Source organism: Oncorhynchus nerka, linkage group LG14 (genome assembly GCF_034236695.1).
Source record: "Oncorhynchus nerka isolate Pitt River linkage group LG14, Oner_Uvic_2.0, whole genome shotgun sequence".
Lineage (NCBI taxonomy): Eukaryota > Metazoa > Chordata > Actinopteri > Salmoniformes > Salmonidae > Oncorhynchus > Oncorhynchus nerka.
In genome coordinates, this window is record NC_088409.1 from 40,296,334 (window position 1) to 40,309,702 (window position 13,369).

General features: G+C 43.3%; 1 protein-coding gene across 5 annotated transcripts in view; it reads right to left on the minus strand.

Moving 5' to 3' along the window:
- LOC115141049 (semaphorin-6D-like) overlaps positions 1–13,369 on the minus strand; it is a 131,126-nt gene that overhangs the window by 62,294 nt on the left and 55,463 nt on the right. For 4 of the 5 annotated variants that reach the window (XM_029679636.2, XM_029679639.2, XM_029679633.2 and 1 more), the window contains one exon: positions 4,165–4,366. The exons of the other annotated variant lie outside the window; for it this stretch is intronic. The gene's annotated coding sequence lies outside the window, so the exon portion shown is untranslated. The remainder of the gene's footprint in view (positions 1–4,164; positions 4,367–13,369) is intronic. 5 annotated transcript variants of the gene reach the window in all.

The following is a 13,369-nucleotide window of genomic DNA, read 5'->3' on the forward strand; positions in this document are numbered from 1 at the left end:
TGTGTGAACTTGTTGGAAGCTCTTTAACTTCATATAGATTGATTTGAGACTGGAAAGATGGCGCCGACAGACACGGCAGCTCTGCTTCTATCTCCTAAGGAACTTCACAGTATTTCGTTTTTTTCTGTGTGTTATTTCTTATATTGTTATTATAATATGACATCCTAGACCCACTTCAATTTGCTTACCGCCCCAATAGATCCACAGACGATGCAATCGCCATTGCACTGCACACTGACCTATCACCTCTGGACAAGAGGAATACCTATGCAAGAATGCTGTTCATTAACTATAGCTCAGCCTTCAACACCATAGTACCCTCCAAGCTCATCATTAAGCTCAGGGCCCAGGGTCTGAACCCCACCCTGTGCAACTGGGTCTTGGACTTCCTGACAGGCCGGCCCCCAGGTGGTGAAGGTAGGAAATAACATCTCCACTTCGCTGATCCTCAACACTGGGGCCCCACAAGGGTGCATGCTCAGCCCCCTCCTGTACTCCCTGTTCACCCATGACTGCGTAGCCACACACGCCTCCAACTCAATCATTAAGTTTGCAGACGACACAACCATAGTAGGCCTGAGTACCAACAATGACGAGACAGCCTACAGGGAGGAGGTGAGGGTCCTGGCGGAGTGGTACCAGGGAAATAACCTCCCCCAGAACGTCAACAAAACGAAGGACCTGATCGTGGACTTCAGGAAAAAGCAAAGGGAGCATGGCCCTATCCACATCAAAGGGACCGCAGTGGAGAAGGTGGAAAGCTTCAAGTTCCTCGTCGTACACGTCATTGAGGATCTGAAATTGTGCACCCAACACAGACAGCGTGGTGAAGAAGGCGCAACAGCACCACATCAACCTCAGGAGGTTGAAGGAATTTGGCTTGGCCCCTATGAACTTCACAAACTTTAACAGATGCGCCTGTTACGGCAACTGCATCGCCTGCAACAACCGAGCTCTCCAGAGGGTGGTGCGGTCTGCCCAACGCATCACCAGGGGCACACTGCCTGCCCTCCAAGACACCTACAGCGATGTCACAGGAAGGCCAAAAAGATCATCAACCACCGAGTCACAGCCTGTTCACCCCGCTATCATCCAGAAGGCATGGTCAGTACAGGTGCACCAAAGCTGGGACCAAGAGACTGAAAAACAACTTCAAATCTCAAGGCCATCAGACTGTTAGATAGCCATCACTAGCTTACATACTGCTTTTATAAATTTATTTTTATTTCACCTTTATTTAACCAGGTAGTCCAGTTGAGAACAAGTTCTCATTTACAACTGCGACCTGGCCAAGATAAAGCAAAGCAGTGCGACAAAAACCAACACAGAGGTACGCATGGAATAAACAAACGTACAGTCAATAATACAATAGAAACGTCCATATAGTGTGTGCAAATGACGTAAGAGTAGGGAGGTAAGGCAATAAATAGGCCTTAGTGGCGAAATAATAACATTTTAGCAAATAAACACAGGAGTGATAGATGTGCAGAAGATGAATGTGCAAGTAGAGATATTGGGGTGCAAAGGAGCTATATTGGGGTGCAAAAAATATATAAATAAAATAAATAACAATATGGGGATGTGGTAGTTGGATGGGCTATTTACAGATGGGCTATGTACAGGTGCAAAGATCTGTAAACTGCTTTGATAGCTGATGCTTAAAGTTAGTGAGGGAGATATGAGTCTCCAGCTTCAGTGATTTTTGTCATTCGTTCCAGTCATTGGCAGCAGAGAACTGGAAGGAAAGGAGGAGGAAAAGGAGGAATTGGCTTTGGGGGTGACCAGTGAAATATAACTGCTGGAGCGCTTGCTACGGGTGGGTGCTGCTATGGTGACCAGTGAGCTGAGATAAGGCGGTGCTTTACCTAGCAGAGACTTGAAGATTACCTGGAGCCAGTGGGTTTGGCAACAAATGTGTAGTGAGGGCCAGCCAACGAGAGCATACAGGTCGCAGTGGTTGGTAGTATATGGGGCTTTGGTGACAAAACGGATGGCACTGAGATAGACTGCACCCAATTTGCTGAGTAGAGTGTTGGAGGCTATTTTGTAAATGACATCGCCGAAGTCAAGGATCGGTAGGATAGTCAGTTTTACAAGAGTTTGTTTGTCAGCATGAGTGAAGGATGCTTTGTTGCGAAATGGGAAGCTGATTCTAGATTTCATTTTGGATTCTTAATATGAGTCTGGAAGGAGAGTTTACAGTCTAACCAGACACCTAGGTATTTGTAGTTGTCCACATATTCTAAGTCAGACCCGTCCAGAGTAGTGATGCTAGGCGGGCGGGCAGGTGCGGGCAGCAATCGGTTGAAGAGCATGCATTTAGTTTTACTTGCATTTAAGAGCAGTTGTATGGCATTGAAGCTCATCTGGAGGTTAGTTAACACAGTGTCCAAAGAAGGGCTAGAAGTATACAGAATGGTGTCTTATGCGTAGAGGTGGATCAGAGAATCACCAGCCGCAAGAGCGACATCATTGATGTATACAGAGAAAAGAGTCGGCCTGACTCGTCTCATATGTATTTGCTGTATTCTATTTAATGCCACTGACATTGCTCGTCCTAATATTTAAATATTTCTTAATTCCATTACTTTACTTTTAGATTTGTGTGTGTTGTTGTGAATTGTTACACATATTTCTGCACTGTTGAAGCTAGTAACACAAGCATTTCCCTACACCTGCAATAACATCTGCTAAATGTGTATGTGACCAATACAATTTGATTTCAGCCAGAAAGCAGGTCGCTAGTTAGCTAGCAAATTTTTGTGCACATTTCGATTTTCATACTGATTCTACAACCACAAAACACCTTTAGCTTTATGTCGAATTAGGTAGACTTTCTCATGAAAAAAACATCAATATCAGCTACGGGTTTATAGTGTTTGGTAAGATTGGTGAGACTAACTGAGCCTTAAGGATGAAAGGGGGTTCAGTTTTGAGGATGAAATTAGTGTTTTCTAGTTATCAGACAGATCAGTGAAGACCCTCCAGTGGCAATGGAAAAGGTTGGATGAATGTCTTATAGGAGCTGTTATAGAGTAGTGAGGTTTGGGACAGGGCAATAAACTGGTGCCAACCAAGGCATTAAAGGTGTACACTACAAATCAGAGCTTATTTCTTACCATCTTTCACTAGAAAAAGCAGTGAAACAACCTTTGCAGCGATGCATGGATGATGAATAGAATATCACACATTTGTGCCAGTGTGTGAGGCCAGTGGGACGGGGACAGTGCTTTATTGCGAAATGAGTGGGTGACAAGGTATGAAAGCAATGTGAGAGACACAGTCCTCTCATATACACACACACACTGTTTGCTGTGACAAGTCCCGCCAGTCTGATCACATTACATGCCTATGCTCCCACTGACTGGTGTTCCTTCCCATTTTACCGTTTGTGGCAGCCATAATGAAAAGCAGAAAATGGCCAACCATATCAGAGCCAGCTGTAGACACCCAACTACTCTGCCTGTGACCAATTGAGCACAACACCTATATCCTCTGTCTACATGGCCTGCACACCAAACCCTAATGCATTGTTTGCCTGCTAACATATTTGACAACAATGGAAGTGGCTGGCATGTACTCACTTTGATTGATGCACAACGCTACACAATGGCCCGTGGTGTTTGTATACATAGCCGGCCAAAAGAGGGCTATCAGTACAAAGCCAATGCACATCAAGGGGTATGAACGCAGGTGTGTCCAATGTGAACCCTCGTCCCGTCAAAAGGCTGAAAATACGGGCAACCGGGAGTGAAAAGGGTGACAGAGACAGAATTGCAGCTGTGTTGTTATATAAAGCATTGAGGGCGGTTGTCCATCAAAGCCGGGCCTATACAGATAAGGTTTCAAATGAAAGTCCTGAAGGGCTCATTTCCACTGCGGACAACAATCACTTCATGATGTGAGGGCTCACGTAGTCAGCTACTGGTGTTATCCGGAAGGACATTGAAACATCAACTGCAGGCATCATAGCACACCACTCGGTGACCTTTGAGCTATAGAACACCAATTAGATACGAGTCATCATTTATTACACCCAGCATGTTTGACGTCATACTCCATCTAAACCCACGGGTTAGACTACTTTGGATCCTGTTTCCAAGCCAAGATTCTATGTCTGAAATGTAGACATGAAGAGGGAAGAATAATGGTGACAGTACTCACTTTCTGTATCAGTACAGATGGATGGTTATTGGTTACACCGTCAAATGGCCCAGTCGATCTTTGGTTCCTCCCAACAGAGTTGAAGAATTCAGAGGGTCCGATCCGATAAGTACGGAGGGGTTGTGCAGTTGGGGGAGGATCAGGGGGTTGAAACCCCCCTCAGATATTTTCACAATTAGTTTTGCAATCCTCAGCAAACTTCCTGTGAGAGAAAAAAAAAACAAGAGACGAACAACATGAGCGGTGCGCTGCAGCAGTGATGGTCCAGTACGTAAACAACGGGAGGGACAGTACAGCTGAGCTGCAAACACACAGGCTAATAACCTCTGCCTTTTCAACGCACAGCCTCGGCAGGATACTGCAACGGGCCGCTGACCCATGACTGAGGAAGACGTGCGGAGGGGGGCAAACATCCTCTTAGCATAATCTCCTCAGTCGCTTTACTGTCTTAACATAGCAGCATAACACAAGCAGATGAGCTCTAAATAGAACCAGATGCGCGGGGCTCCACAGGGGTTGAGGCGGTGAGGCGACAGAGAAGCTGCGGAGCTACAGTATAGTGTGAGAACTTATCTCTATACTTATCCATTTCCCCATAGTCTCAAATTGTTTAGATTATTCAAACAGCCTACAATGGATGTGGAATATAGACACTAATGGAAAAAAGAGCTGTCAATCATCTAAGGTTGTTTGTTACATAGTAACGCTAACAGCCTACTGGTACTTCATATAAAGTTGCTGTTAACAACTCTGTGTTACAAATGGCTATTCCACTGAAGCTTGTTTATGAGCTTCAGAACCATCTGGGAGATTGAATTATAACCGGCCTTGTCAGCTAACTGTATCGTCATGGCTTTACCATCTCTCCTAAAGAAACCCCCTTGCAGTGATGGGAACCCGTGACAGATGAATTTCCTTTCAATCCATTCCAGACTAATGGCATGTGGTCGATGACTCTTGCGCCCATCGCTAACAACCAGCGCTGACTAATGTCATGTGGTCGATGCGTCTTGCGCCCACAAATACGCCCCCGCCGCACATCCATTCATGCGCACACGAACGCACACAAATGGCTGCGGATTGCAGGTCGTGACCCTGGAGCTCTCCCTTACATCCTGTGATTACTAAAGTATGTCCACTCACTGAACTGACTCACACAGCCCAGCGGATGGAGGACATCAGTGTCTCTGACCCCCCTGGATATTAACCCAGCTGACTGCAGCTGCTATAGACTGCAGAGTGACTCAGGAGCCTAACCAACAGTGGTCTAATGAATAGGGCTATAAACCCAGAACCAACCCAGCATTCTCCACATTAACTAGGCTAGCGTGGGTTCCTTGGCATAACGACCCACAGTGATTAAACCTATGTGGTGAAGAGGGGGACGCGAACCTTCGCTCACACGGTGTGGGTCAGTAAGTGGATGCGTGTTGGTCTACATGCCAAATTAAATAGGTTCCCAATCATGGGAGACAGAAGTTTGCTGTACAGGATTGATGTCAGTGCTCAACTACAAATACCCTCTACAACTGATTTCCCTTTTCACATAGTTAAGACCACAGTGGTCACATTTGGCACAGAGTAGCCATTTTGGAGTGACACTAAACCATCAGAGGCCCTGTCAACATCTGTTGAATAGCTCATTTAGCAGCCTCTGGCACATAGGATAGCTCAAATTATGGTGAGCTGATTTCGTTGGCACACAATGTGTCTTTTCAGAGTAGAGACCAAGAGAAGGTATGAGCAGGGCGTTTTGTTGTTTGTGCTTGCTTGTTTGTTTGTTTTCCCCAGCCCAACATGGATTGACTTGCAGTATAGCTTTCACGAAGTTAAAACTTCTACTTTTTTTTTCTTAAAACAAACCATACCATGCCCTGGAACCGAAGTTGAGAGAATTGGTTTTGGTGCACACATAAATATGGAGAATATAAATCATTCATCATGTTTTTACTATTCAGATTTTGTCCAATAATTTCTAATCTTATTGTCTTGGATTGTCCGCACTGAGCCTCCGTTTCCCCTGCCTTAAGGACAGCTAGTCCAACTTGGTGTCATCACCCCCCCAAAATAATTACTAATATTTTCACATGAACCTCCCTTTGAACTGTAAAAAAATATTTATTAATGTGGATATTGACTTTGTCACATCAGCATGCTTTTGTGACTCAGTCGATGCCAAGCAGGGCTACGGGCCAGAAGGTTAAGGGTTTGCCGACCACAATGGACGAGCCACTCCCCCTGCCATTCTCATTACACTACGATCATAGCTGGCTGCAGATAATGATCAGCCAAGTGGAAATCACATTTTCAACATTTTGATGCTTTATTTATAATCATGTGAAATATATACAACAAATTTTCCACCAACAGGTTTCTGTGCCAACACATCACAACCAATAAGCAAAGCATACCGACTTTTGCCGCGTTAATGTCACGGTTTGAGATTTCAACACCACAATCTGCACAGTTTGGAGACTGGAATTATATTTTGGACGAATGTGCACAGATAACCTACAGGAGATTTCTGAAGTAGTCTAATCAGATTAAAACATTGTGACTAGGTCTGTGACAATACCAGTATCGCAATGTTTCTTCCATGGCAAAAATGAAAACATAAAGCAGCCCAAACTCTTTGGTCCTTAAAAAACCTACTGTATGTAAACTATTGTGTGCTATATCTTGAAAAATAAATAAACGTGACTCTGGATGACATCATAATGATCCCACTGGGCACAGATGTCAGTTCAAAATGTAGTTTTGATTTACATTTGGTTGAGTTAACATGAATTCAACAAATATGGTTTTAGGTTAAAAGTCAGGTAAAAAAATAAGACAAAATGCCCTTACATTGATTACTTTTTGCAAATCCAATCAGTTTTCCACATTGATTCAACGTCATCCCTTTTAACTCTGCTGTTTACTCTGTTGTAAAATGACCTGCATTTCACTGTTAGTCTACAACGGTTGTTTACTAAGCATGTGACGAATTGATTTTATTTGATCACATTGATTTTCTTGGTTGAAATGGTATGGACACTAGGGATGGGCATTTCACATTTTATTACTGTTCAAGTACTCGCATGATTTTTTTTGGTGTATGAGTCAACTGGTGATATTATATTGTGGAACACAATCTTCAAAAAAGCAGTAACCTCAGCAGTGGGGCTTGCTTGTAGAAGCCTATGGCGGCAATGGCATAGTTTTGCTTTGTTAATATAGCAGGCCTTATCTCCTGAGCCCTTATCACAGTCAAGACACCTATCTCATAGTGATAAGTAAAAAAAAATAACATGTAAAATAACAGCATGAAATAGAACATAATGCCAGTGCGAAGTGATGTGCATCTCGGGTCTGGAACAGCTATTCTCAAAGAGTGATCATTTGAAATGGGGCTCGATACGGCGAGTTGAAATATTTTTTTTTCAGGGTTACAAACCGAGATCTATCTTTCAATATACAAACATTCCATTTAGAATATTCAAACTGTTCTTTGGAATTTTCCTCAATGGATTAACAATTCCACATTGAATACTGCATGGTGATAACGTATGGCCATGGCATTTGTTCGGTGAGCAGGTTTGTGTATTTTCAGTGTGAAACCAGTCTATGTTTAGGCTAACCAATTCTAAAATGGATCATGGCTTTCACCTGGTCAGTCTACGTCATGGAAATGTTTGGTACACTCAGTGTATTTTCCTACTTCAATCAACCAGTCCATTTTGAATGTGTGATAAAATGTTTGTCATTTGACAAGGAATGTAGCTTGTGTATTCCATTAGTTAGATCCGTTATTATAGGCATTTCTTTTTGTAAACCTAACAGGAGCATGTGTGTGCAATCAGCATGCATGTGTTTAGGGAGCGGTCAGAAAACAACTGAGCGAATGAGACAGGGAGGGGAAAGGGAATTTAAGGAGAAGGACTGTGTGATGCTTGGCTTGGTTTCTTCTTGGTTGTGCCCCGCAAATGCACATGAACTTTGTGAAGAATTTCACTTGCCATTTTGGGCATCCACAAAGCACATTCCACCAAATAATCTCTGGTTCAAGATTGAGCTTTGACGTCCATTCGAGTACTCATGCCCATCCCTAGTGGAAACAATGTTGATTCCACCCGTTTTTTCCCCAGTGAGATATTTGTTTCCAACATTAGGGCAGATTTCATAAAGAAGTTAAATCCATTTTGTGTTTTGTCTCCTTGCCACAATACTAACGAGTATCGCGATACTGGTATAGTCCAGTCCCCTAATTGTGAATGGTTGTGTTTATGCCACACATGAAAGGTAATGCATTTTAAAAGTTAAATGACAAATATTTAGGGTATATATAAGCTTTATTGGTTCTACGTGCGTAAGGAATACCGGAGAGGAGGCAGACCACACGTTCAGCTTTCCTGAATAACTGGGCCTGCTGGGAGCATATGTGGCCACATTTTTATAGGACGACTTGAGAGAATGATGATCCACAACAGACAGCGCATCTCAGTATCACAACTTAAAATACAGCCAGACTGGCTTGCTACTGTGCCTCTCTATGCCTTATAAACTGTTCAGTAGACCCCCTGATCCAAATGGAATGAAATATTCAAATCACAGGGCACTGTTATTCAAATGATATTTTCACTGCAGTTTACAGCCTAGAGTAGAATGTTGTACTCACTTGAAAACAATACTGAAATTATTCATTTTAATGTTGTGTTGTAGGTTAATCTAGGTAGGATACTTGTACTGTTCCCAACGAGCAATAAGGGAGCTGCGTGTCTCATGTCTTCACTGTTCTTTCCACTTACATTGAAAATTGGTGCAGCTTTGAATGATTTTACATGTAGTATGATTGTCCAGATCTGCAATATGCAAACTAACAAACAATCCACCTACCACTATTGTCACTATGAATGGTGGATAAAGGACAGGATAAACAGACTGGTAGACTATTGACCTGTATGGTATAGTTAACGTGGGAAGTACCAAAACACCTTGACTTCCAGTAGGGGAGGCGCATGCAAGCGGATGAGGACATGTGGCTAGGATGGAAGAAATTATAATATTAAAACCTGCAAAAGGGCGAATGCAAACCAGGTTTAAAAAAAGGCACTACTCCCCCTCATGCCCAGTTCATCTCTGCCCTCAAATCCCTCCTCCTTCCCTTGCAGGCTCCTCACCTCTTGCCTCCTTTCTTTATCTCTACCACTTCAAACCTTCACCTCCTACCATTTATGTGCAATTCCTCCCGTCTTCCAAAAAACCTATTCAGTGTCCTCCTTAAAAGTCTTTGCAAACCCTCCCCCCCTCCTCCACATCCTCCCTCCATATCTCAGATCATTCTTCCCTCCAGATATCTCCCTCTAGGCATTGCGCTGGTTCGCTCTGCTGCTGAGGTGATCAATGGCCCCTGGCGCCTCGGGGCCCCTGGGCTCCTGAAATGCAGGTATTAATAATGCAGGGCCCGGCTGTCATATCCTCCATTAGCTTGGGGGAGACATGGGGCCCGGATGGCTGATTGATTACTAATTGGATTAATTGCAGTCTTTTAGGGGAGGAGAATGTAGTAGCCTGGAGACCTAGCTGGCAACTGATAGGGGAGTGCATTTGACATGCTGGCATTCAGAGATAGGGATACTGAATGCTGAAACGGGTAGCGTAAACTGTGAGGGGGTTGGGTAGACTGGGGTTGCCTGTTCAGTTTCTTTGGTTGACGCCAGGGTTGAGAGGGTATGTCATTTGAGATACAGGAACATTTGTGCAACATGCACTTGGTAGAAACGAGGAATTGATCAAGCAGCTTCTCAATAGAGGCGTTTTCCATTATTGCACAGTGTGTGTCTGCTGAACGAAATTAACTCAACGCCTTGTACACCAAATCACCCATCCTGATGATATCGTTACTTTCATTTGCTAGGTCTTTCCTCACATTTCCTTTGGAGGTATCTTCTTAGCCATCGACATCTGGCTACACACTTTGATAAGACAGAGATGTAGATTAGGCAAATGTGCAATGATTGTTTCTGATGGACAACACTTTCTGTAATCTTCTAACCTTCCTTTGAGATAAAGTTAATAAACCTCATTACAGCCATGACACACTGAGATCTGTATTCTCCAGAAGGGCCCATTCACCACATTGGAAAAGCCTAAAACATGCAGTCATGTCAATGCCTTTCTGTATAGGATTCTAATTGTTGACCTATCCATCGCACTGATCGCAGACATGTGCAAATCAAAGTTTATTGGTCGCATACAGTTTAGCAGATGTTATAGCGGGTGAAACAAAATGCTTAATTTACTAGTGCCTAACAATGCAGTGACATGTCAAAAAGTACACATATAAATCAAACAAATAAGAAATGTCCAAAATGTCCAAATCCAATTAACAACCCAAATAGCCTGTAACAGTACGTCAAATGTAATCCATACGTAGATACACTGAGTGTACAAAACATTAAGATCACCTGCTCTTGCCATGACACAGACTAGGTGAATCTAGGTGAATGCTATGATCCCTCATTGATGTAACTTGTTAAATCCACTTCAATCAGTGTAGATGGAGGGGAGGAGACAGGTTAAAGAAGGATTTTCTAGTCGTGAGACAATTGAGACATGGATTGTGTGTGTGCCATTCAGAGGGTAAATGGGCAAGACAAAATATTTGTATGGGGTATGATAGTAGGTACCAGGCGCACCAGTTTGTGTCAAGAACTGCAACTCTACTGGGGTTTTCACACGCAATAGTTTCTTGTGTGTATCAAGAATAGTCCACCACCCAAAGGACATCCAGCCAACTTGACAACTGTGGGAAGTCAACATGGTGAACGCCATCGACACCTTGTAGAGTTCATGACCTGATGAATTGAGGCAGTTCAGGGGGAAAAAGGGCTGGGGTGCAACTCAATATTAGGAAGGTGTTCTTAATGTTTGGTATACTCGGTGTATACCCGATGAATTTACACAATACAGTTGAAGTCAAAGGCTACATACACTTAGGCTGGAGTCATTAAAAATAGTTTTTCAACCACTCCACAAATGTCTTGTTAACAAACTATAGTTTTGGCAAGTCGGTTAGGACATCTAGTTTGTGCATGACACAAGTAATTTTTCCAACAATTATTTACAGACAGATTATTTTACTTATAATTCACTGTATCACAATTCTAGTGGGTCAGAAGTTTAAAGGAACAGTCAACTTAGTCTATGTAAACAGATTGGACAATTTCAGAAATGTCCTGGCTTTAGAAGCTTCTGATTTTGAGTCAATTGGAGGTGTACCTGTGAATGTATTTCAAGGCCTACCTTCATACTCAGTGCCTCTTTGCTTGACATCATGGGAAAATCAAAAGAAATCAGCCAAGACTTCAGAAAAAAACAATTGTAGACCTCAAAAAGTCTAGTTCATCCTTGGGAGCAATCTCCAAATGCCTGAAGATCCCACATTCATCTGTATAAACAATAGTATGCAAGTATAAACACCATGGGACCGTGCAGCTGTCATACCGCTCAGGAAGGAGACGCATTCCGTCTCCTAGAGATGAACGTACTCTGGTGCGAAAAGTGCAAATCAATCCCAGAACAGCAGCAAAGGACCTTGTGAAGATGCTGGAGGAAACCAGTACAAAAGTATCTATATCCACAGTAAAATGAGTCCTATATCCACATAACCTGAAAGGCCACTCAGCAAGAAAGATGCCACTGCTCCAAAACCGCCATTAAAAAGCCAGACTACGGTTTGCAACTGCACATGGAGACAAAGATCGTACTTTTTGGAGAAAAGTCCTCTGGTCTGATGAAACAAAAATAGAACTGTTTGGCCATAATGACCATCATTATGTTTGGAGGAAAAAGGGGGAGTCATGCAAGCCGAAGAACACATCCCAACCGTGAAGCATGGCAGAATCATTCTGCAGGAGGGACTGCTGCACTTCACAAAATAGATGGCTTCATGAGGAGGGAAAATTATGTGGCTATATTGAAGCAACATCTCAAGAAACAGCCAGGAAGTTAAAGCTTCGTCTCAAATGGGTCTTTCAAATGGAAAATGACCCCAAGCATACTTCATAAAGTTGTGGCAAAATACTGTGGCAAAATAGCTTAAGGAAAACAAAGTCAAGGTATTGAAGTGGCCATCACAAAGCCCTGACATCAATCCCATAGAATATATGTGGACAGAACTGAAAAAGCGTGTGCGAGCAAGGAGGCCTACAAACCTGACTCAGTTACACCAGCTCTGTCAGGAGGAATGGGTCAACATTCAGCCAACTTATTGTGGGAAGCTTGTGGAAGGCTACCCGAAATGTTTGACCCAAGTTACAAAATGTAAAGGCAATGCAACCAGTGTATGTAAACTTCTGACCCACTGGGAATGTGCTGAAAGAAATAAAATATTCTCTACTCTTATTCTGACATTTAACATTCTTAAAATAAAGTAACTGACCTAAAACAGGGAATTATTACTAGGATTAAATGTCAGGAATTGTGAAAAACTGAGTTTAAATGTACTTGGCTAAGGTGTATGTAAACTTCAGACTTCAACTGTACATACTAAGAATGATATGTACAGCAGTGGATATATTAAATTCCGTAAATATAAACACACACACACTAGTACCGGGTTGGACCCCCCTTAGCCTCCAGAACAGCCTGAATTCGGGGCATGGGAACGTTACTCAATTGGTATCAAGGGACCTAATGTGTGCCAGGAATACATTCTCCACCCCATTACACCTCCTCGAAAAGCCTGTACCATTGACACCAGAAAGGATGGGGCCCATGGACTCATGCTGCTTACGGCAAATCCTGACTCAGCATGACGCAACAGGAACTGGGATTCGTCGGACCAAGCAATGCTTTTCCACTCCTCAATTGTCCAGTGTCAGTGATTGCGTGCCTACTGGAGCCTCTCTTGTTTTTAGCTGATAGGAGTGGAACCCAGTGTAGTCATCTGCTGCAATAGCCCATCAGTGACAAGGACTGACGAATTGTGCATCCCAAGATGCCGTTCTGCACTGTTACTTGTCTGTTTGTGAACCGCCTGTTAGCTTGCACCATTCTTGCCATTCTCCTTCGACCTCATCAACGAGCTGTTGTTGCCCACAGGACTGCCGCTGACTGGATGCTTTTTGTTTGTCGCACCATTCTCGGTAAACCCTAGACACTGTCGTGCGTGAAGATCCCAGTGCGCCGTCCGATTCTGAGATACTGAAACCGGCACACCTGG